General features: G+C 44.5%; 1 protein-coding gene and 1 non-coding gene across 11 annotated transcripts in view; both read left to right on the top strand.

The window, feature by feature from the left end:
* HPCAL1 (hippocalcin like 1) overlaps window positions 1-21,671 on the top strand; it is a 1,564,223-nt gene that overhangs the window by 631,579 nt on the left and 910,973 nt on the right. The gene's annotated exons all lie outside the window — the stretch shown is intronic.
* On the top strand, window positions 8,597-8,703 carry LOC147707294 (U6 spliceosomal RNA). Its single transcript, XR_015296911.1, has one exon. It is a non-coding gene; the product is annotated as a U6 spliceosomal RNA (small nuclear RNA).

Genomic DNA, 21,671 nt, shown 5'->3' with positions numbered 1-21,671 from the left:
GGTCTTTTAAACCAACAAAGAGATTGGCACGGAAGCTGTATTATAAAAACAATACATTTATTAACCTCACATGAGGGAGACTGCGTCACACAGTACCCTCAGGCCACTGTAGGAGGCATTCTAAGGAGTACAGAGAACAGGGGCCTTATATATGCATAGGTTACATAGTCCGAATAAAACCAAGGGGCACATACAAGCATGGTTTTTGACTAATATTGGTATACAAAATTTGCTTGCTCAACAAAGTAGGAGGGGAGACTAAACTGAGTACATCCGAAAGAATAGCCTGACAGTTCTATACTAGGAGCAGGTGCACTCTGCTCACAAGGCTTTTCTGAACATGTGCAAGACTCTGGAAGAGGGAGAAAGCACATGGCAAGCACATGACTAACTAAGATGGCTGCCAAGTACAAAATGTCTTTCAGCTCATGCTAACAGCGATTCCTGCGATCTTTAACACCTTGAGACCCTTACGAGTGAGATGTGCCGCTCTACAAGAATAAGATTGATTGATTGATTGATTGACTGCAATGTTTTATGTATAGCGCACAATTAACCAATTAGTAGGCAGCCGGAGAGAGAGAGATTGAAAGAGAGAATCCTATTTTTCGAGTTTTCCTGGAAAGCATGTAACAAGTAGTTTTGTCATAGGAGTTCCAAATGGGATTTTGGGAGTTTACAACTTTCCTCCCTACTCAAGCTATCATCCAAGGATAATGTGAGGTGTGATAATGACATAATGTGTATCTATGGTTGGTTTTGTGGTACTTGTATAATCTTTTTTTATGAGGTGGACATTTTACTTAAATGATGGGTGTTCTGATATATCAGACTATTTTACTCATTTATCAATATAGAGTTACAAGGGCTCCTTTCTGTCTATCCATATCCATGGCATTTCTGTTGTAGCAACTAAAGCTAATATCCATGGTAATAAACTAGCAACAAGTAAACCAAATGCACACATGATGATCACAGTCTAATGATCATGGCTAATAGAAAATGTGCATCTTACTCTGCAAGGTGGGCTGGGATATATATGCAGAACAACTCTTAAAATGTGTGTCCTTTATTATGATGTAAATAGTAAAAACAGGCAGATGCTGAGACATTAGGCCATACAGTTTTCTCACAAAATATCAGTCCTTCAAAGCAGGTTATTCTTTCCCACAGCATGCTGGGAAGGTTTTGACAAAATTAGGAACTTAATATTATGTAGCACCCACTTCTGTGTAAGAAGTGTTTTTACGGCTCGGTTGTGTTCCGTTATTTGCTGAGATTCTAGATATTTCAAAACCGGCTTACCTTCCAGTTTGATAGTGCTTTTAACTTATGAATTTGTGTTGGTCTTGCATATTCTACAGGCTTCAACAAATACTTTCTCACAGGTTTACCAACTATATTTGAAACACAATGAGTAATGAAAGTTAAAGGTAAGCTCCATCCTTTCTTTACACACGGATGAACTATCAGCAACTGAACTCATTTCTCAGTACAACTCCACCATGACCTCCATTATGGACCAAATAGCTCCCCTGAAACTAAAAAGAGTCAGGAACATTCCTTCCAAATCATGGTTCAATTCAGACTTCAACTCCGAAAATTTAGAGTGGCAGAAAGACTGTGGCAAAACAACCTGTCCACAATCCTACGATCTAGACTCAAAGCAGTAAAAGGGAGATACAACAAACACATAAAAAATGAAAAAACATGCTTCTTTTCGCAACGTCCTGGACAAAGCTAAGAACAGACCCAAGGAACTTTTCAGCCTCATCAAGCAACAAACCTCTAAACCCCCTATGACACAAGTTATCGCCTCCAAAGACCTGTGTGAAAACTTTGCCAATTTCTTCAATGACTAAATCTCCAAGATACAATTCTCCTTGGACGTACAGAAAAGCCCACACAACAATAATTTGCCTACTAAGTCAGAAAATGTCACACCTAAACACCTCCCCCAACTTATGGAAAGCCGTCAACCCCATCTCCGAAGCAGAGGTCATCAAAATGATCTCTTAACACCAAACCCTCAGCACAGCACAGCATCCCTTACCGGCCCATCTGGCTAAGAAGCTCAAACTATGCCTAGCCCCGCACTGGACTAAAATTACAAACAGCTCCTTGAGCACTGGAGTCATGCCTGACTGTCTCAAAATCGGCCAAGTCACTCCTCTACTGAAAAAACCTAGCTCGGACACAAACGTTCTGAACAACTTCAGACCTGTCTCTAACCTCCCTCTCCTAGCGAAAATTCTGGAAAGATGTGTTCTCATCCAACTCACTCAACACCTAGACATCACCAACCTTCTTGATCCTCATCAATCGGGGTTCCAAAAAAGATAAAGTACAGAGTCAGCAGTATTAAATATAATAGATGATATGCACAAATCTCTGGACAAAGGCCAATGCTGCCTACTCATACTCTTGGATCTATCGACAGCCTTCAACACAGTTGACTACAAACTACTCATCAAAGCACTTCAAGAAAGGGCGGGAGCAGAGGAGGGTGCCCTACAGTGGTTCACCTCATTCCTACAGAACTGCACCCAAAATATAAAAATCAAGAACTTTTGTCTGACCCACTCCCTCTATATAGGGGTGTCCCCCAAGGATCAGTACTCTCCCCACAACTTTTCAACATATATATAGAGCCCCTTACCTCCATACTCAAAAAAATAACATTCCCATCGACCTCTACGCAGACGATACCCAAATTTACCTGGAAACCTCCTCCATCGAAGACATCCAGAGACTGAATGCCACTCTACGAGAAGTCCAGCACTGGCTTTCACGCAACCACTTAAAACTAAAAAAGGATAAGACGGAAATCCTCCTCACCTCTAACAAAGAGGAGAACACCCAAAACACAAGCCATTGAGGCTCTCCATCATAACCTCACCCTAGCTGATTCCGCAAAATCATTGGGAATCACTCTGGACCCCAAACTAGACATGAACAAACACATCAAAAACACCGCAAAAAGCAACAACCTTAAAATACTCAACAAAATAAAACCCTTCATCCATCTTAGTAAACAAGCTACACAATCCCTGGTACTGTCCAGACTGGACTACGGAATTGCAACCCTCACAGGAGAAGAAAAATCCCATCTAGCTCCACTCAGATCAACTCTGAATGCAGCAGCCAGAATGTTCACCAGAGTAAAGAAATATGATTACATCTCGCCTGCACTCAAAGAGCTAAAATGGCTCCCTGTCGAAATGCGTGCCAGCTTCAGATCCGCTTGCCTCACGCACAAAGTGTTGCACACAATAAAACACGCCTACCTGGCTGCTAAACTCCAGAAGGCCGGGCAGTGAAGAACCCTGAGGAGCACAAACACTCTACTCTTTATCCCCCCGAAATTTTGCAGACAAAAAAAACAGTCCAAATCAGGACTAACCCCTCCTACATGAAATTCAAAAGGCAACTCAAGGACTTCCTCCTCAACCGATCACCCCCAGATGGATAGCTCCAAGCCAGTCGCCAAAGACAAACCATAGTCCCACACAGACACTTTGTCTTCAATGACCTCTACCTCACTCTCCGCATTGACTACCTCTCACCCCCACTTACCGGCCAAACCTATCCATGAGTCATGGGGATCCCTACAACATCCTCAGTGGGGCATCATATGTTCCCCTTACAGTCTACTGCGATAACTGTCATATGGTCCATGTTCAGTCTACTGCGATATCTTAATTTACAAGTGACATTTTTTCTATATACTAAATTGCTTAATGTATCCTCTGAGTGTTTCTTGTTGTAAAGCGCTCCGTTACCTTCGGGTCTGGTTAGCGCTATATAAAACTCATAATAAATAAATAAACAAACAAACAACATTGATTATTTTTAAATATGGAAAGATAAAAAGGGCATGCCGTTGTATATTAGATTATAAGTAAATTCCTGAGGGCATGTGGCATGTACAATCCTCAGGACTTTTAGTTAAAGTCCACTTGCAGTTAGAGGCCCTAGTAATAAAAACAGAACATTAATAAATACATCAAAGACTTGAGAAGTCTCTAAATCAGTGTCAGTAAAGTTACATTTTACTGAATAGGGGATGACAATATTTGTTCAGAGCTATAGGTAATGGGTCAAACTCCAGAAACAGTTTGGCAATTATGAAGGCATATCTTCCATAGTGAAAACTTAATTTGGGGTTAACAGCTAAAGATGTCTCAAAAGCCTTCCAAGGAGTTAACAAGAGTGGAAATTAGAGGTTTATAGCTGCAGAGATTGGAATGCAAAAACAGGAACATAGGGCTTGAGAGGATATCTAGGTGACAAAGAGAAGGACCTACAAAGCACCAATACTGAAACATGGTGTCCTGGTTATCAACAAAACGGGTATGACCTAGTTGAGCTGAGGCAGAACTATGATCGAAATATAATGCAAACAACAAAGGACAAATAACTTGTCCAACATACTATGACCAACGTAGAGGGTCAGTCAATGATTATATCTAGGTAAAGCAATAAGGTGGGGACTAGATATTTATTACTACCCTGCAAATAACTTGGCAAGCAAAGGGTAACAATAAGTCTTGCTAAGGATCAGGTATAGAGTTCTGTTCGGGAGTTCCTTGGACACTCGAATGGTGAAGGTTTTAATTAACCCATGAAATAGTCTAATGCATTAATGAATGAAAGTAATTAGAAACAGTGCCCAATCTCTGTCGGGAGTCCATGGTCCCAAGGGGCCTTACATTTGGCTGACTGTAGATTACAAAAAATGAAAAGAGGTTTGCAATAGAATATCAAACCTGTTGCTGACAAAGAAATAGAAGAGCGTGGAGGGCACTCTAAAGAGGACTGATTAACATAAAAACTATGTTTTTGAGGAACTGGAAGTATTTGTCAGTGAGGCAACAGACATAGGCTCAATTTACTAATAGAAAACGCCTGCAAGAAACTTTAATATTATATAGGCTAAAATCAGACTCACGTGCCGAAGAAGTGCCCATCTCAAACTAAGCGTTGTAAAGCAAGGTTGCCTTTTGGCCTAACACTTTTTAATGGGTGTACTAAGGGTACTAATAAGTCCTACAGATCTCAATAGAAGATGTCATGAAAGTAAGTGATCAGATGTAGGCAAAAGCCCTTTGTGCCAATTTCATGTTAATCACCAGGACTCCCTCTAGCAATCCGAAAACGTCTTAAAGTGCCAGAAAACTACTGCAATTAAAAGGAAAAAACTGAATGTACATTGGAAGAGCTAAAAAAAATATTCTCAAAAAGAACCAATAACAGTAGGAGCAAACCTCCCTCAATTCAATGCAATATTTTTAGGAATAGTCACAAACTACTTATATTTGTGTCTACAAATAAACAATGAAAGGAGTTGCCCCTTGCATGCAGATTAATCGCTAAAGAAAACTCAAACTGCAGAAAAAGACATTGAAATACTTGTCCGGACAGATGCAGATCAAACGTTCCTGGGACAGCACTGATGGTAGCTAAATGTGATGTAGCCGCCCACCGGAAGTCTTCCAAGCCACCAACAATGGCACAATGGAGACATTGGGTAGACTGATGTGCCCAGGAGAAGAAGCCAGTATATGAGGTCCAGGGCTTCCCTACTAAAGATGCCAAAGTATGCGGGAAATGGCTTAGGGTGGCAGATATGGGTTCGTTGTGAGGATGATGTGACGAGACTGATATCATTTTTTTGTAATGTTTAATACTGTATTGATTTTAGCCTCCCTCGGGAGCTGACAGTCTGTTTTACTGTGACCTGTTTTAACAGATGAAAAACAATCAAATATGCTTATACAAAAGATACTTGTCCTTTGCTTGGCTCTCTATATTGTAAAAGATATGAACTAAGCACTGGACGTACAGATTGATGGTGTCATTATGTATGGTACTCAAAAACCTGTCAAGAATATTGAACAACCTGAATCTAAGTTCTGGAAAGGACTCTAGTCAGCAAAATCAAGCCTCATTCTCACTTTAGAAGCATACCTCTCATATAAGTCCATAGGAGAAATACCTCAATTGAGACCTTTTATCTATGCTTTTAAGAGATACCTTATGAGAAATGACCTCACAACATGTTCTTCACTCCTGGATCCCAGTCTTTTAAAAAAAAATTTTTTTTTTTACAAAAAGCAACACATTGGTGGTAGAGATAGTAGTCATTGACATTTTTATGTGATTTTATTTCTGATGCAAGGCAAAAAATCAGTCTCTGCAACAAAGACCAAAGGAATTAATAACCATAAAAGAACACATTAAGCATAGGAAGCTCTGAGATAGATTTACAAATTCACATAAAATCCTTTCCGCCATGCGTATCAACCACTAGCTATGTATTCTACATGTAACATTAATGGGGGCGAGATGGTGGCTTATGGCAGCCAGAATAATATCCTGCCCCATCTGCAAAAGTCTAGAGAAATTGCAGAACTGAAGGAACGGTGTGATCCCGTGAATTACCGACTAATTCCTTATCCAATCAAAAAATAGAATAGAGAGAAATGGACAATGTGTGAGTGAGTCTTGAATCAGGAGGTCAGTATTTCTACTAAATGATCAGAATACATTCATCACTACCAGAGTTGCACCATCCTTTCTGAAGTGAAGAGGGGGACTGACATGTTAGTCATTTTGGACCATAGAAATGATGCTCATGTTTGTTACCTTATGCAGATTTCTAGCCACACAATCACCCGCCAGGCTACCCTGTACTGAGCAGGTTTGAAACTAGCCACATCAAGGGCCTGGTGGGATGACACAAAGTCAGGTCTTCAGCTTCTTGAGGGATTCAAAAAGTGAGGAGGCTCTTATATGTAGCAGGCGTTTGTTCCATGCTTTCGGAGCTGTGTAGGAGAAGGCTTGAGCGCCGGATCTGGTTTTCCTTATGCGTGGGATTTGTGCAAGTAATAGTCCAGATGAACTGAGGTGTCTAAAGGTTTGTGAAAGCAGATGCAAATATTGAGGTATGCTGGGCCTGTGTTATGTAGTGCCTTGAAAGTGTGGCTAAGAGGTTTAAATTGTGCTCGTTTCTAAATGGGGAACCAGTGGACGTTCTTCAGGTGTGGTGTGATGTGATGTGAGTGCAGTGTGGGAGGTTGAGGGTGATTCTGGCTGGTGAATTCCGAATTCTACAGCCTTCTGGTGAATTTTTTTTATCCCGGCTTAGAGAGTGTTTCATAAGTCAGCTTGCTTGTGACCAGGCGAGTATGACAGTTTTACGGGTGCTGACTGAGAGCCATTTGAAAACCTTGCTCAGCATCTTCAGGGTAGAGAAGCATGAGGCGGTGACGACTTTTATAAAAAATAAAGTGATGTATTGCAAAATTGAAAAATCTTTCTATTACCTCTATTCAGTCTTTCACTTTTTGTGAAGCACTTCTGCCAAAACACTTCATACTGTTACTCTTGCTACTGCAGCTGCACTTTAAAAAAGCCAAAAGTCAAGGACAAAAAATGACATTAATGATGCCCACTACCTCCTAGATTATGTTTTTATTTTATGTTTTCTTTAATATTTTGTTATCCCCACTGTAAAGCGTGGATTTAGTCAGAGTATATATTTCCTTAACCCCCTACCCCACCCGAGAATTACACTCCTCCGCCTCTATCATTATAAGCAAACCTCGTGTGTTAGTTTAAGGATGGATTAAAGACGTAAGCGTGTTTATAATGATTTTATTATCTTTTTTTATTTAAGACCATTTATTTTATTTTGCATATAATTTTATGCGTTCAGCACGAAAGCCTCACGCAGGAATTACAGAAAAAAAGAATTGAAATTGAAATTCAAGTCATTTGTATGCAGGTGGCGATAAACTATTAAACCAATGCACGACATTAAAACATGACCTAAGAGCTTTCAGTACTACAAACAAGCCTTGTTCATAAAACAGGACCAGAAGAAATCTTATACGATGATGTGAAAACTTGTGTGTAGGTTTGTAACATCAGTCGGCGTCATAAAAGGCACCATTACCTACAGAGGAGATATTTTCTCCTGACCCAACATGCCATGGCATTACCCCCTCATGGGTCCTCCCCGTCCCAGTCCTTACCACGTGAGGCAGTCCTGCCTCCACCCAGCCAATCAAAACGCCAGAAATCCAAAGGTCGAAGGTGACATAAGCCCCTCCCACCCACCGCCATGCCTGTTTTTTTTCTGCTCCGACGGCTGTCGGAACGCTGGTGCTCCCGGTTCCTGCCTCTGTTCCTGTTTGCTTCTGGGTGGTTTGGCGGTGCCGTGAGTATTTCTTTTGCATTTTTAAATGCTTCTGTATGGTCTTCATGTTTTTACCGGCGCGGCCGCTCCGGTCCTCCGGCCGGCCACGCTCCTGTTCTGGGGTCAGGATGCTCCCCGTTCATGTGCTGGGCTGGGGCGGGGAGCCCTCCTGGTGTTCTGGCCCCAGGTCGTTCCGGCGCTGGTGCTTTAGTGCAGTGGCCGGCCCCTGCGGCCATGTTCTTCATATGTGGCTGTGGGTGGAGACTGCAGGGCTGCCCTTTTTGTTTCTTTTCTGTTCTCACATATGAGATTGCTGTTTGGGGCAGTGTTTCCTGGAGGTTGCTGGGCACTTCCTTTCAATTCCGCCACCAATGTGTGTTGGGTGTTTTCCTGGTGCTCGCTTCGGCAGCACATATACTAGGCTTGGAACGTTACTGAGTAGATTAGCATGGTCCCTGCACATGGATGACATGCATATTCGTGAAGCGTTCCATATATGGGGTTTACTCCTTTACTCGCCATGTTTGAGGGGGACTTCCTCTCCTGTGCATCCACAGAGCTGTTGCTCATTGGTATGTCATATGCCTCTGGTGTCACGGGCTATCATGTGCTGAGGGTTCAAGTCCTGCCTATGCTGTCAATGTGACTTGGGATGTTCATTTTCATGCTGTGCTTTGGAAATTTGCATTCTCTTTGTCCACGTAGCATCTTTTGCAGTTTTTCTTGGACTGTTTTGCGCTGTCTGCGCTGCTGGTGCATGGGGCTATGCCATCATCTCTTGTTGGTGGGATCGTGGACGTTTTTTCCCTGTTGGGGTATACATTCGGGGATGGTCCATGAGTTTTCTGGCGTTTTTGTTGCTGGGTCTTTCTCCCTGATTCATTTGCTCCGGCGGGGTTTATTCCCATTTTTTACTAGCCATTTCGTGCTGTCCTGTTGGCTGTTCTGGCTGCGGTGTGGCTTGGCATTGCCATGCGGGGTGTTCCTCTCTTTCTGGGGACACGATTTCGCCTGGCGGTCTTTGTCACCTGGTATCCTCCATTTTTCTTCTTTTTTGCGCCTTTTCCCTCGGTCTTCGGAGGCTTCTTCCCTGGAGGTCCGGGTTGGGCGGTTGGTGGATTCCGCTCTCAAGAGTTCGTATGCTGCCTCTCCTTTTTGGGGTGTATGCTTGCTCTTTTTCGGTCTGTGCTTTCTTAGGGGTCCCTCCTTCCGGTCCCGGAGGGTTGGGCCTTGTCCTCGGCTACCAGGGCGGCGGGGCTTGTGAGATTTCTCTCTGGCCTGCGTTTTTGTGCTTTGCCATTCCCCTAGTGCCTTGGTCCTATGCCTGCATTTTTTGCACTACGTTTGATTCCCTGCCTCTGCGGCGCCTGCTGCTGCCCCTGAATGTCAGTCGGATGGGTTGTGCCCGGGAGGAGTCTCCGTGGCCTGGTGGTTGCATCTCTTCCTCTTCAGGTTATGTGTTCCACTCCTGGTGTTGACCTGCTTGTGGGTCGCCTATCTCCTTTGGTGTCATTGGTCCGGTCTGCTTTGAGAATGGTGATTCCTGTTGGTCGTCATTCTTGGTTGCCGGTTTCCATTGCGGGCCGTCCCCCTTTTAGGCCATTCTTCTTTGGCGTCGGCCAATTTTTTGTCGCTACGCTCTGTGGTGCTGGTTTCAGGTGATGGTGTGGGGCCGGGGGTCCTCTTTCTCTCTGTTCCAGGTCCTGGCTCCCGTTGGTCTTTCTGTTCGGTTCTGCCTCCCTGGGCTTTGGTCGGGTTGGTCCGGCTGTGTCCCTTTCGGTTGTGCCCCTTGCAGCCCGGTTTTCCCCTCTTCTTGGTGGGTAATTTTGGCTTCCCTAGGTGTGGGAGTCTCCTGTTTTTCTCGTTCCCCTCCATCCGGCTGCTCAGAGGTTTGCGGTGGTTGAGTTCCGTTTCCTGTTTTCAGGTGTTTCCTTTCGGTCTCTCTCATGCTCCTCTGGTTTTTTTCCACGGTGCTGGCTCCTGCTGTGGGGGTTTGCTGGCCTGGTTCCGGTTTCTGGGGTCGTTTTGGGTCTGGCCGTTCCTCGTCTGGTTCCTGTTCGGGGGCTTCAGTTCCTCGGGACCAGTTTGACGCTTTGCTGGGGGCTGTTTCTCAGTGCTCGCTTCAGCGGCTCGTATGCTTTCTGTTGAGCGTTGCTGGAGGGGGTTGACATGGTCCCTGCGCTTGGATGACACGCTTTTCATGAGGCGTTCCATATATCCGGATCTGTTCTCTGTCCTGTTGGATCTTCTGCGGGTCCTACTCGGTCTCCCTCCTGCCCCGGCTCGGGGTTGGTTTTGTGTCCGGCAGATGGTGGTCGCCTCCTCGGCTGTGGTTCCTTGGGCTCTTGTGCACCTCGTGTCCTTGGTGTTTCTTCTGATGACTTGTTGGGTCCTTGGTCTTGCTGGTTGCGAGGCTCTGGTTCCTCTCTCCCCTGGTCTGGTGGCTTTGCTCTCCTGTCCTGGTGTGGGGGGTGCATTTCTGCTTTCCTCTCTTCTCTTGTTGTCCTTGGATGCCTGTCCTTGGGTTGGGGGCCCCATTGGGGTCCTTGGTGGCCGGCTTGTCTGTTGTTCGGGCTGGCGCTCTGGGGGCTCGTTGTTGTTTGGGCCTTCTTGGGGGGTCCCGGTACGTGTCTCTGTTCCTGCGGGCTTCCCTGTCTTGTGTCTGGGCGGCGACTTCTCTGTTGTCTTTCAGAGGGTCTTGAGAGGCATCCCTGTTACGGTGGTTGGTTTCTTTACTGGATTGGTACTCTGGTTGTGCCTTCTTTTGGTGGCTTAGGCCGCTTCCTGCCGTCCTCTGTTTGGTGCTGTCTGGTGCTTGTTTCGACGGGACGTGTCCTTTTGTTGGGACATTGCGTAGGTGCTTGGGACTGTGCGCTGGTGCTTGGAATGGCCCTGCCCTGGGTTGTCTTGCTGCTTCGTGTAGCATTCCCTCTGTCTGTTCCTCTGTTCCAGGTCCTTTTGTCTTTGGTTTGGGACTCTTGGTTTGGTCATTTTTGCTTCCCCTCCTGTTGCTCTTCTCCCCCGGTTTTTGTTCCGGGGTGGTCTGTCCTCGGGGGTTGCTCTCTCGTTTCCTTGGCCTTCGGGTTTTCTGTATACCTTCCCTCCTGTTTTTCTCCTCCCGGGCGCTCTGCGGAGGTTTGGGGGGTGTCAGTGTTGTTGGGTTGGCCTTGCTGTTTTTGGTTTCCGCTCCTGCTGTTGCTGTTGGGAGTCGGATTTGGCCAGCCTCCCTTGCCTCCGGCTCTGCTTCTGGGTCCGCAGCTATCTTTGCCCTGTCTTTGGCGCTTGCTTCTGACTGCCTGTCTCTTGAGCGGCTGTCTTTAGCGTCTTTGGGCTGTTCTTCTGTGGTGGCCTGTGGCATGTGTTGGTCGCGTTGGCCTTCCGCTCTTTGGAGCTGTGATGCACTTTGGGGCTCTTTTGTTTCCTGGTGCTCTTCTCTTGGTCGGAATCCATGGTGGGGTTCCTGTTTCTGTGCTGGTTTCTCCGGCTTGGGTTTGTTGTTGGGATTTTTCCCCTTCTGCTTTGTCTGCTCATTGTCGGCGGTTTGTGCTTGTCGGGGCCTGGGGACTTCCTCGGTGGTTGTTGCCCTTTGGTCGGTCGGCTTCTTCGGAGCTTTTGCTTCGTTGTCCGGGCTCTCCTGTTCTCATTTCTTCTTTGGGCCTTGCCTGCTGTTTTGCATGGTCTGCGGTTGCCCCTTTCATGTCCTTGTTAGTGGTGGACGTGTTGTGGTTGTCCACTGCGGTGTTTTTTTTTGCTGGCCTTCTCTTCCGCTTGTCGGTTGGGTGGGTTGGGTGCCTTGCTCGTTTTGTTTCCTTCTTTGCAGTTTCTGCAGGTTTGAGTTGTTTTGCGGCTTTGATCGGGCTTTTCTGCCTGTTTCTTCGTGTTTCCTTTTGCGGCTGGAGGTGTTGCTTCCTGTTTTGCCTGCTGTGGGGGTTTCTCCTGTTCCCCTTCTTTGGGTGTTCGCGGGGCTCTTCTGTTTTGCCTCCGATGTTCACTACAGTCTCGGGTTTCTCCTACCCTGTTTGTCTCCTGTGGGTTCTGTGTCTGCTTCCTGTGCTGATGGGGGCGGGGTCTCTATCCTGGTGCTTTGTGGGGCGGCCTTTTGGCGGTCCCGTCACACTTTTGTGCAACATTCTCGGCTTGATGTTTTCTTGCCTCTTCTGACGGTTTTTGTTGAAGTCTTGTACGCTGCTGTTCGTCAATACTTTATTGTTTGAAGTTTTGTACTTTTGCATGGATCCCTGGTGTCCTGCATTTTTTCTTCTTGGTTCTCTGCTTGTGAGTTCCTCACGTGGTAAGGACTGGGACGGGGAGGACCCATGAGGGGGTAATGTCTTATTACTTACCGGTAATCTTCATTACCCCGATTAGGGTCCTCCCCGTCCCAGTCCTCTTCCCTCCCTCCCTCCCGCTGTGTTTGTGTCTGAGTCTTGTTGATAACAGGCATGGCGGTGGGTGGGAGGGGCTTATGTCACCTTCGACCTTTGGATTTCTGGCGTTTTGATTGGCTGGGTGGAGGCAGGACTGCCTCACGTGGTAAGGACTGGGACGGGGAGGACCCTAATCGGGGTAATGAAGATTACCGGTAAGTAATAAGACATTCCTTTTCAAGTTCAAGTACTAAACATGCATTTACTAAACATACATATACTAATATATATATAGTTCCATCGAAATGCCTGATATCCTTTTGAATATGAAATAGTGCCTTTACTCCATATAAAACACTGCATCTGAAATGCTAGCCTAATGCAAACAAAACAAAGAACATTCAGTGAAAAAAATATTTTCAGTACTACTTTCCAAAACTTACAAAAAGGTGGAAAAATATTTCCGTAATATATTCTTTATTCTTAGGGCCTCACTTTCAAATCTCTTCCACGCTTCAGCAAGTCTGTGGCTTGTATTAATTTTAAAATCGCAGCTATGTCACAGCCATTAATTATCTGTAATCACCTGGAAAAAGAGAACCCTGGCCTCGAGCTCAGCTGTAGACTCTCCTGCACCTGCGCCCATTTGAACAAGTAATGAAAAGGCACATGGGGCCGTGACAAGAACGCCCAGGCTTGCGAAAAGGAATTTCGAATGAGGGACAGATCCACTTTAAGGCAGTTTTCTATTAGTAGAACCTTGAACATTATGGGTCTGATGGAGCAAGACATTTAGGGGCAGATTTATGATGCCCTTGCGCCTCTTTGCGCCGCAATTGCGTCACTTTATTTGACGCAACGGCAGCGCAAACAATGCGCCCTATTTACAACGTGACGCATATAGGAGATGCGTCACGTTGTAAAGCCCTGCCCCATAAGGAAGCGTTCCTGCGCAGGGGGGGGGCGTTCCTGCGCCTCCTGAAAGTGGCTGAGTGAAATCTATGAGATTTTACTCAGTCACTTTCAGGGCAATGCTGAGTCAAAACCCTGCGCCTGCTTGAAGCAGGTGTAGGTCTTGACGCAGCATTGTGAAGATGGGGCATCCCCGAGCCTTGCTGGAGCTTCGTCGCTCTTGCGACGCAACTCCTGCAATGCGCCACCTTTCCGGCACAGATGCGGCACGCATCTGTGCCGTTTTTGCACCATGGTTCGCCGTATTGTAAACGCGGCGCACCATGGGTGGCGGAGCTGTGGCGCACTGTGACGCACATTAACTGCGCATCCCTGGGAATGCGCCAGTTAACATAAATCTGCCCCTTAGTCTCATTGAAGGCGAAGACGATAGAAAGATATTTACCTAAGAGAGACTAAAAGGGACTAGAGCAATTTGGTAAATATTCAGAGCACATACTTGGGAACCTCTTGCATCTCAAACTCCAGAGAACTGGCCGAGGAGCTCTCTGACAGCTACACCCCCTGAATACATAGCGTAGCAGTGCTCCAAAATAAAACCCCGTGCGCATGCGCATGCCCATGAACATCCCACACATGGTCACTGAGTGGCATAGTTGCGTGGCTTAAGAACATACCTCACACTTTATTCAAACACCGAGGAAACAAAGACATAAAAATATGAATAAAGAGCATCTCTACTAGGATTTGTCCATCACACGGCACACGCAGCAAGGAGCATTGAAAGATTATAGATGTGCTGGAAAATCTGCCTGTCAGCTGTGGCAGAAAAGTACCTCACAGCGCCGACATCATCAAAGGTTGAGGCACAAGCAGGGGGCAGTACTCGCCCAACCCTACATGTGCAAGTGATAATTCTCCCACATGTGACTGCACCAGTTACTGATGAACAAGATGACAGCCTCTCGAAACACATACTATAGGAAAGCGGAAGGAGCATGCCGCTGGTACATGATCATTTTTGTGGCCCCATCACAGATATATAAAATAACAATAAATATAACAGAGGTTGCTTTTAGTCAATCTAGTGGAAGTCAGTTTACCAGCCTCTCGAGATTGGAGGGTTCAGACCCACTAGTCAGGATTTTAACTTGTGAAAATGCGGAGCGGTCAATGGTGCAGCAGGTGCAGTGGCACAGGGGCACTAGTGTTTAAGGTGCCCACTTCACCTGAGTTTTGGATGTCCTTTACTATCATACTGGGGGCAGGGTGGCCCATTTTCGTTGTTGCATTATGGCCCTTCTGGTTGTTCCTCCGCCACCGAGCTTCAGGTTACTGCCGATGTCAGCGGCAAGTATTAACTCACTGAGCCACGTTGCTGGATAGGAGGCTGGACCTGCCCTGATCACTGCAGCACAGTGGAGGACAAATACAATTGCAATCTACTTTGACTGTCAGGGGCTGGCGATAAATATGAGAGTCATTGATTACCTAACCAACTACTTTGACTGTCAGGGGCTGGAGATAAATATGAAAAAAACAAAAGTGGTGCGATTAGTAGGTCCAAGACTCAAAAAAATTCAAGTGGTCAGCTAAGGGTAAAGATATAGAGGAAGTTGTCACCTACAAGTATCTGGGCATTAATTTATGGCTATGTATGTCCTTTACTGACCAAAAAAGTGCAATAAGAGCAAAGGCACAAATATTCGCATACAAACAGCTACAATTGAAATTAAGTTGCCTGTCTTATAGCCATCTTTTAAAAACAATGGCAGCTCAGTTACTTCTAGCACTGGCAAACAGTTTGGAAATATGGCACGGTCGGGAATTTTGAATTTTAAATGATTTACAAACAAAAGTGTATAAAGCAGTTTTTAACATGCCTAGAGTATTGTCACCAGCACAGATTCGTCTGGAATATGGGCTACAAAATCAGAAATTCCAGACACAATCGTTTTTTGTGAAACTATGTTTGAAACTTCGCTCCTCGGAACCTGGCACATAGAACAATCTATGCTGGACAGAAATAAGGGCCCAGTTTGAACAAAAAAAAAACAGAATCAAGGGGTGAACATCTATGATCAGCGCTGGTGGAATAGGACATTCAAAAGGCATGGGACAGTAACATGGAAAGGATGGCATTTAATAGAGTGTGTAATGGCGCTGCAAAAACACAGTGGCAAAAAGACGACATTCTTGGACAGTAATAAATTCTTATGTAAAACTAAAACCTCAAGATTACCTAGCAGCCCACTTCAGATTGTTTCTAAAGAAGAAGTGTATGCTGTATCGGTTTGGAGTATAAGAAACCAAGGATTTGCAACCAAGTTGGAAAGGGAAATATCTTAACACAACTTGTAGACTATGTGGATATCTTAATGAATCACTATGCCACGCGATGTGTGTCGGTCCCACTGTCAGCGAAGCAAGAAGAACATTTCTAAAACCAAGTTTAAAAGTCCTTAACATCCGTACTTGTAGACCTACTATTATTCACTGGGCGAGGGTTCATCAAATATTCTAATTTGTCAAGGGGTAAAGTTTTTAACTTTGATTGACACACTCTTAAGAAAAGCGGATTTTGAACCTGTGAACTTGGCTATTAATGAGTTGGAAAATCCTGCACATATCCAGTCATAATGATGTACTTTATTGTGAACCTCCGAACATGGTTGTTAATGAGTTGGAATATTTTTAACTCCCATTTGAACTTGTAAACAGGGTTAATAATGAGTTGGGTAAAAAAAAATGTTTGTACATATTCTGACATAATGATGCACTTTATCGTGAATTTGTTTAACTTTACATTTTAATAATTTTAAGTGTTTTATTTTATGGTTGTGAAAAAACAAATAAAGTATTTTTCACAATTGCATGTGTAATCAAGCTATTGTATACCTGCACACATACCCACTGAATGCAGAATTGAAACCCTTATTTATAATCCTATTCCGCCAGATGAGAAGTACTTCCAGTTGCTCAAAAACACACTTTCCGCCAGGGCTAGGAGCACCAAAGCGATGCTTGAGCATTCTGTCACACACCTTTAGCCATGTACAATAACATAACATGTATTTGTGAAGCACAAATTCATCTCTCGGGGCATCAATGCAGGAATAGCAGGTTTTTTTTGTTTTCCAGTACAATGCTCCTTATTTTATCTGCCTCAAAAGGATGAAAATATGAAGGGTCCTGTTGGAAGTCAAGCTTGTAACCATGAGGTCACCGATTCCTGATAATAGGCATTAGTTTACTGAGCTACCAGACCCAGCGGTCAAGGCTGATATCCGATTGAGCCAAATAACAAGTGGGGTTTTGGCTGAAGCAAAGTAAGGCTGTGCCAATAACGTAATGAACAACAAGAATTGCCAATACTGTGCAATGGTTAAGTCGTTTACCAAGGTAATGAACTGGCTATCGCTCATCCCAAAGACCACTCTTTCAGTCAGAATATTTATCAAAAATGATTGATTTTATTTTCTTTTAGTTATATTTTTCTTTTTCTTTTTTTGAGTAAGAAAGTTTTTTTGAGTTAATAGAGACACCAAATGTATGATTACAACTCAAATCTATTACATTTGTCTTCTATAATCTAGGAGGATGAAAAAAGGACTATTAGGCTAAGGGTTGAAGACAAAAGGAAGGGGCAAAAATGCCAGAAATTAAACCCAGAAGGTGGTACATTTAACACACAACACTCATAGACAACAAATTGACGACAGACAGGGAAAGATATATTAGAATTAGGGGGGAAAGAGGGAATTTTTCCTCTATCAAGAGATTTGGGGGCCCTGTAAGGGTCCTGTTTTAAATTGAACAGGTGGGCCTACTCCACTAAATGGAGAGATATACGGGTACAAATTTCATTCAAATATTAGACCATCCAACATTATTGCAATCAAAACATATTTTGAAAAACGGTTGGTCTATAAAGCAAAATTAATCAGAAAAGAAGGGGGTGGTCGACGCGATTCGAATCCCTGATGTTTGGGGGATTCTCTTCAGGACCATACAACAATATCTGGAAGGCATAAATTAAATAACATACTGTCAGTTATTCATATGGGCGACATTCAAATTACATACGGCTCAGCATGCGCTCAGTTCATACCTGAATTGTCTTGTAGTGTTTTTCATGTCCTGGTGGCTGAAAAAATAAAGTATACTTGTCTAACGATCTTGTTTTCAAAATGAGGCTTCTATTGAAATATCTGATGATGGTATCACTTACATGTGTAGTCGATTGGATATATCCTACTAGGTCATCTTGGATTTGGGAGTCTATGTCCGTAAATTTCGTTCCTTTAATGAGAGATAATTTGCTCTCTGTGAAAAAAGGAAATAGGTGTAAATTCGTTGTAAAACGGCGTTTCGGTGTCAAAAACGTCAGCTATATAAACGGATGAATTAGTGCATATTCACGCCGGTAAATCCACTGTTGTTACAAGTCTGATATTGCATGATTGCGTCGGTGAAACTACTGCCAATTTTGTAACACAAATAACATTGTAAAGGAAGTGCAATTGGCTTAAAACATGTACACTCCAGTAACCTTTGGTTATTGGCTTACAACATGTACACTTAGGTAACCTTTGGTTACCGGAGTGTACATGTTTTAAGCCAATTGCACTTCCTTTACAAAGTTGAATGTCGCCCATATGAATAACTGACAGTACGTTATTTAATTTATGTCTTCCAGATATTGTTGTATGGTCCTGAAGAGAATCCCCCAAACATCAGGGATTCGAAACGCGTTGAACCCCCCCCCCTTCTTTTCTGATTCATTTGCTTCATAGACCAACCGTTTTTCAAAATAGGTTTTGATTGCAATAATGTTGGATGGTCTAATATTTGAATGGAATTTGTACCCGTATATCTCTCCATTTAGTGGAGTAGGCCCACCTGTTCAATTTAAAACAGGACCCTTACAAGGCCCCCAATAAAAAATTATCTCTTGATAGAGGAAAAATTCCCTCTTTCCCCCCTAATTCTAATATATCTTTCCCTGTCTGTCGTCAATTTGTTGTCTATGAGTGTTATGTGTTAAATGTACAACCTTCTGGGTTTAATTTCAGGCATTTTTACCCCTTCCTTTTGTCTTCAAGCCTTAGCCTAATAGTCCTTTTTTCATCCTCCTAGATTATAGATGACAAATGTAATAGATTTGAGTTGTAATCATACATTTGGTGTCTCTATTAACTCAAAAAAAGAAAAAGAAAAATATAACTAAAACAAAATAAAATCAATCATTTTTGATAAATATTTTGACTGAAAGAGTGGTCTTTGGAATGAGCGATAGCCAGTTCATTACCTTGGTAAACGACTAAACCATTGCACAGTATTGGCAATTCTTGATATCCGATTGAGGGCATGATGTTAGAATGGCAGCTACATAGATGGGCACTGTTGGCGATGTTGAGGGATGATAATAGCTGGGTCTGGAGGCTTAGTGGGCTAATGGGCCCACTGTTTTGTTATGTTATGTTATATTTATTTATATGGCGCGCGGCTGCCCCAGCAAAGGGGCGTCCCGGCGCAAGCTGATCGTATAAAGAAGGTTGTAGCCGCTGATGGAAATTCTGCAGAAAATATAACAAGACTAACAGAAGAGGTGAGTTTTTATGGCCTTTCTGAAGGACAGCAAGTCGTTAAGTCCACGTATCTGGGCTGGAAGATTATTCCAAAGCCTTGCTGCTAGGTATCTAAAAGAACGACCGCCCATCCGGGCGAGTTTAACGGGGGGGACAATGGCCAGGTGCTGTCCTTCCGACCGCAGAGCGCGTCGGGGAGTATAGAGTGAAAGGAGTGGGCATAGCATAGGGGGAGGCAGATTTCAGGATTTTAAAAGCAAGGCACAGAGTTTTAAAAAGGATCCTCTTCTCCACTGGGAGCCAGTGAAGTTTCATGAGGGTGTTAGTTATTGACTTGTGGTGAGGAAGGCCAGTAAGTACTCTCGCAGCGGCGTTCTGGACTCGTTGCAGTCTAGCCTTCTCCGCAACGTTCGTCCCTAACAGGGAGCTGGCATAGTCTAGCCGTGAGAGAATGGCTGACTGTACCACTAATTGGCGAGTTTGGTGGTCAAAGTATTTTAGGATAGGTCTTAGGTTACGTAAGATCCCGAAACAGTTTGCCGCTACTTTTTTTGTGTGATGGGTAAAATTCAAGGCAGAATCCACCCATACTCCTAAGTTTTTTACTACATTTTTGGGCTCAGGTGGTTGCCCCAATGCCTCAGGCCACCAGTTGTTCCCCCAGGCGGTAGTGTCTTTGCCTACCAGCAAGACCTCCGTCTTGCTGGCATTGAGCTGGAGATAGTTTGATGTCATCCAGCTAGTGATATCGGCGAGAGTCTGTTTAAAGTTCTCATCTTTAAGTGCCACCACCAGCTGGGTGTCGTCAGCGTATGATACTAACGACAACCCGTGTTTCCTGGATACCTCTGCCAAAGGTTGCACGTAAACATTGAACAAGGTGGGGCTGAGGGCAGACCCTTGGGGCACTCCTTGTTCAATGGGGTATTCTTTGGAGAGAAACGGCGGGGTAGAGACCCTAAAACATCTGCCCGACAGAAAAGACTTGAACCAGTTGAGGGCCTGACCAGATACCCCTGCTTCCTCCAGTCTAAACAACAGCACCTCATCGTAGACCGCGTCGAAGGCAGCACTGAGATCCAAAAGGATCAGTGCTGCCGTTTCTCCTGAGTCAAGGATGGTTCGAAGATGTTCTATCACACTCAGGAGGGCTGTTTCGGTGCTGTGTCCGGCGCGGAAGCCATGTTGGGAACTGTCTAGTATGGAGTTAGACGTCAGAAAGTTAGTCAGAATGGAGTTGACATGAGCTTCCCCTACTTTGGCTGGCCAGGGGAGCAGAGATATCGGTCTGAAATTGTCTGGAAGGTTAGGGTCTAGCATGGGTTTCTTTATAATGGGGGAAACCCATGCTTGCTTCCAGCTGGCGGGAACATTAGCTGTGCGAAGAGACAGGTTAATAATGTCTCGGAGGGGGCAAAGAACTGTCTCATCCGCTTCTCTGAAATGTTCGGGTTTAAGGGGGTCTGCTGGTGAACCTGACCTAATTTTATTGCAGAGAGTCGAGAAATGTTCTTGGCTAAGTGCCGGAATGGAATACAATTTGGGCCTATTAAGGTCAGCTTTGGAAATGAGTTGTGGACTGGCCGGAAAGGCATTATAGATTTTCTGGATTTTGTCCGAGAAGAAAGTAGCCAAATTATCGCACAGTGTGGATGAGGTGCTGGCTTTGCCAATTGATTTTTTGGAACTAAGCTCTCAGTATCCTAAAAAAAGTTTTGGAAGCATTGTGGCTATTGTTGAGCTCTTTGGTGTAGAAAGCTGCTCGAGCCCTACAGATGTTACGGTGATAGCTCTTTTGAGACTGGACGTACAGGGTCTTGAGAACAGGGTCGTAGTCTTTTCTCCATCTGCGTTCTGTTTTTTTAGCTCCTTTCTTAGTAAGGTAAGCTCATCGTTAAACCATGGACTGGATACGTGAGAGCGTGCCTTGGTCCATTTGGCAGGGATCAGAGCATCTAAGGCCCTATTAATCCATTCACAAAAACTAGCATACCCTAAGTTAGGGTAATCGCTGAGTGTAAGAGGGTCAGCTGTGAGGAGAGCGTGGAATTCCTCTAGACTGAGTTTTCTCCACGGCCTTATTCGCACCTGTTGGGTGGGATTTATATTAGGATTGCCCCCAAAGGACAATGTCATGGTCACTAGACAGTGGTCTGTCCAAGTCATGGGGATAGGCGATTCTATGCTCGCGTTGGTCAAGTTAGAAAAGATCGGGTCTAGGAGATGTCCGCCGATATGGGTGGATCCATTGACAAGTTGGCAGAGCTGTAGGCCATCTAAATCAGCTAACAGGGTGTTAACCGTATTGTCGGTGGTGACGTCAAAATGGATGTTCAGATCTCCTATGATGGTAAAATTGGCAGTGCCAGTGATCAAGGAGCAGATATTATCAAGAAGAGATGTTATGAAGTTCTTGTCTGCTCCTCGGGGTCTGTAGATCATAAGACCTACAAGAGTAAGTTGGGGGTTAATTTGGATGTTATACCGGGCACATTCACAATCTTCAATGTCAAGTCTGCTAAACCCCCAGGAAAAGTTGGATTTCACCATCATCGCGATCCCACCTCCCCTAGTGTGTCTATTAAGGGTGTCAGTGGT

The sequence above is a fragment of the Lissotriton vulgaris genome, chromosome 6 (genome assembly GCF_964263255.1).
Source record: "Lissotriton vulgaris chromosome 6, aLisVul1.2, whole genome shotgun sequence".
NCBI classification, from domain to species: Eukaryota; Metazoa; Chordata; class Amphibia; order Caudata; family Salamandridae; genus Lissotriton; species Lissotriton vulgaris.
The sequence above is the reverse complement of the archived record's forward strand: the minus strand, read 5'-3'. Positions and strand labels throughout refer to the sequence as shown.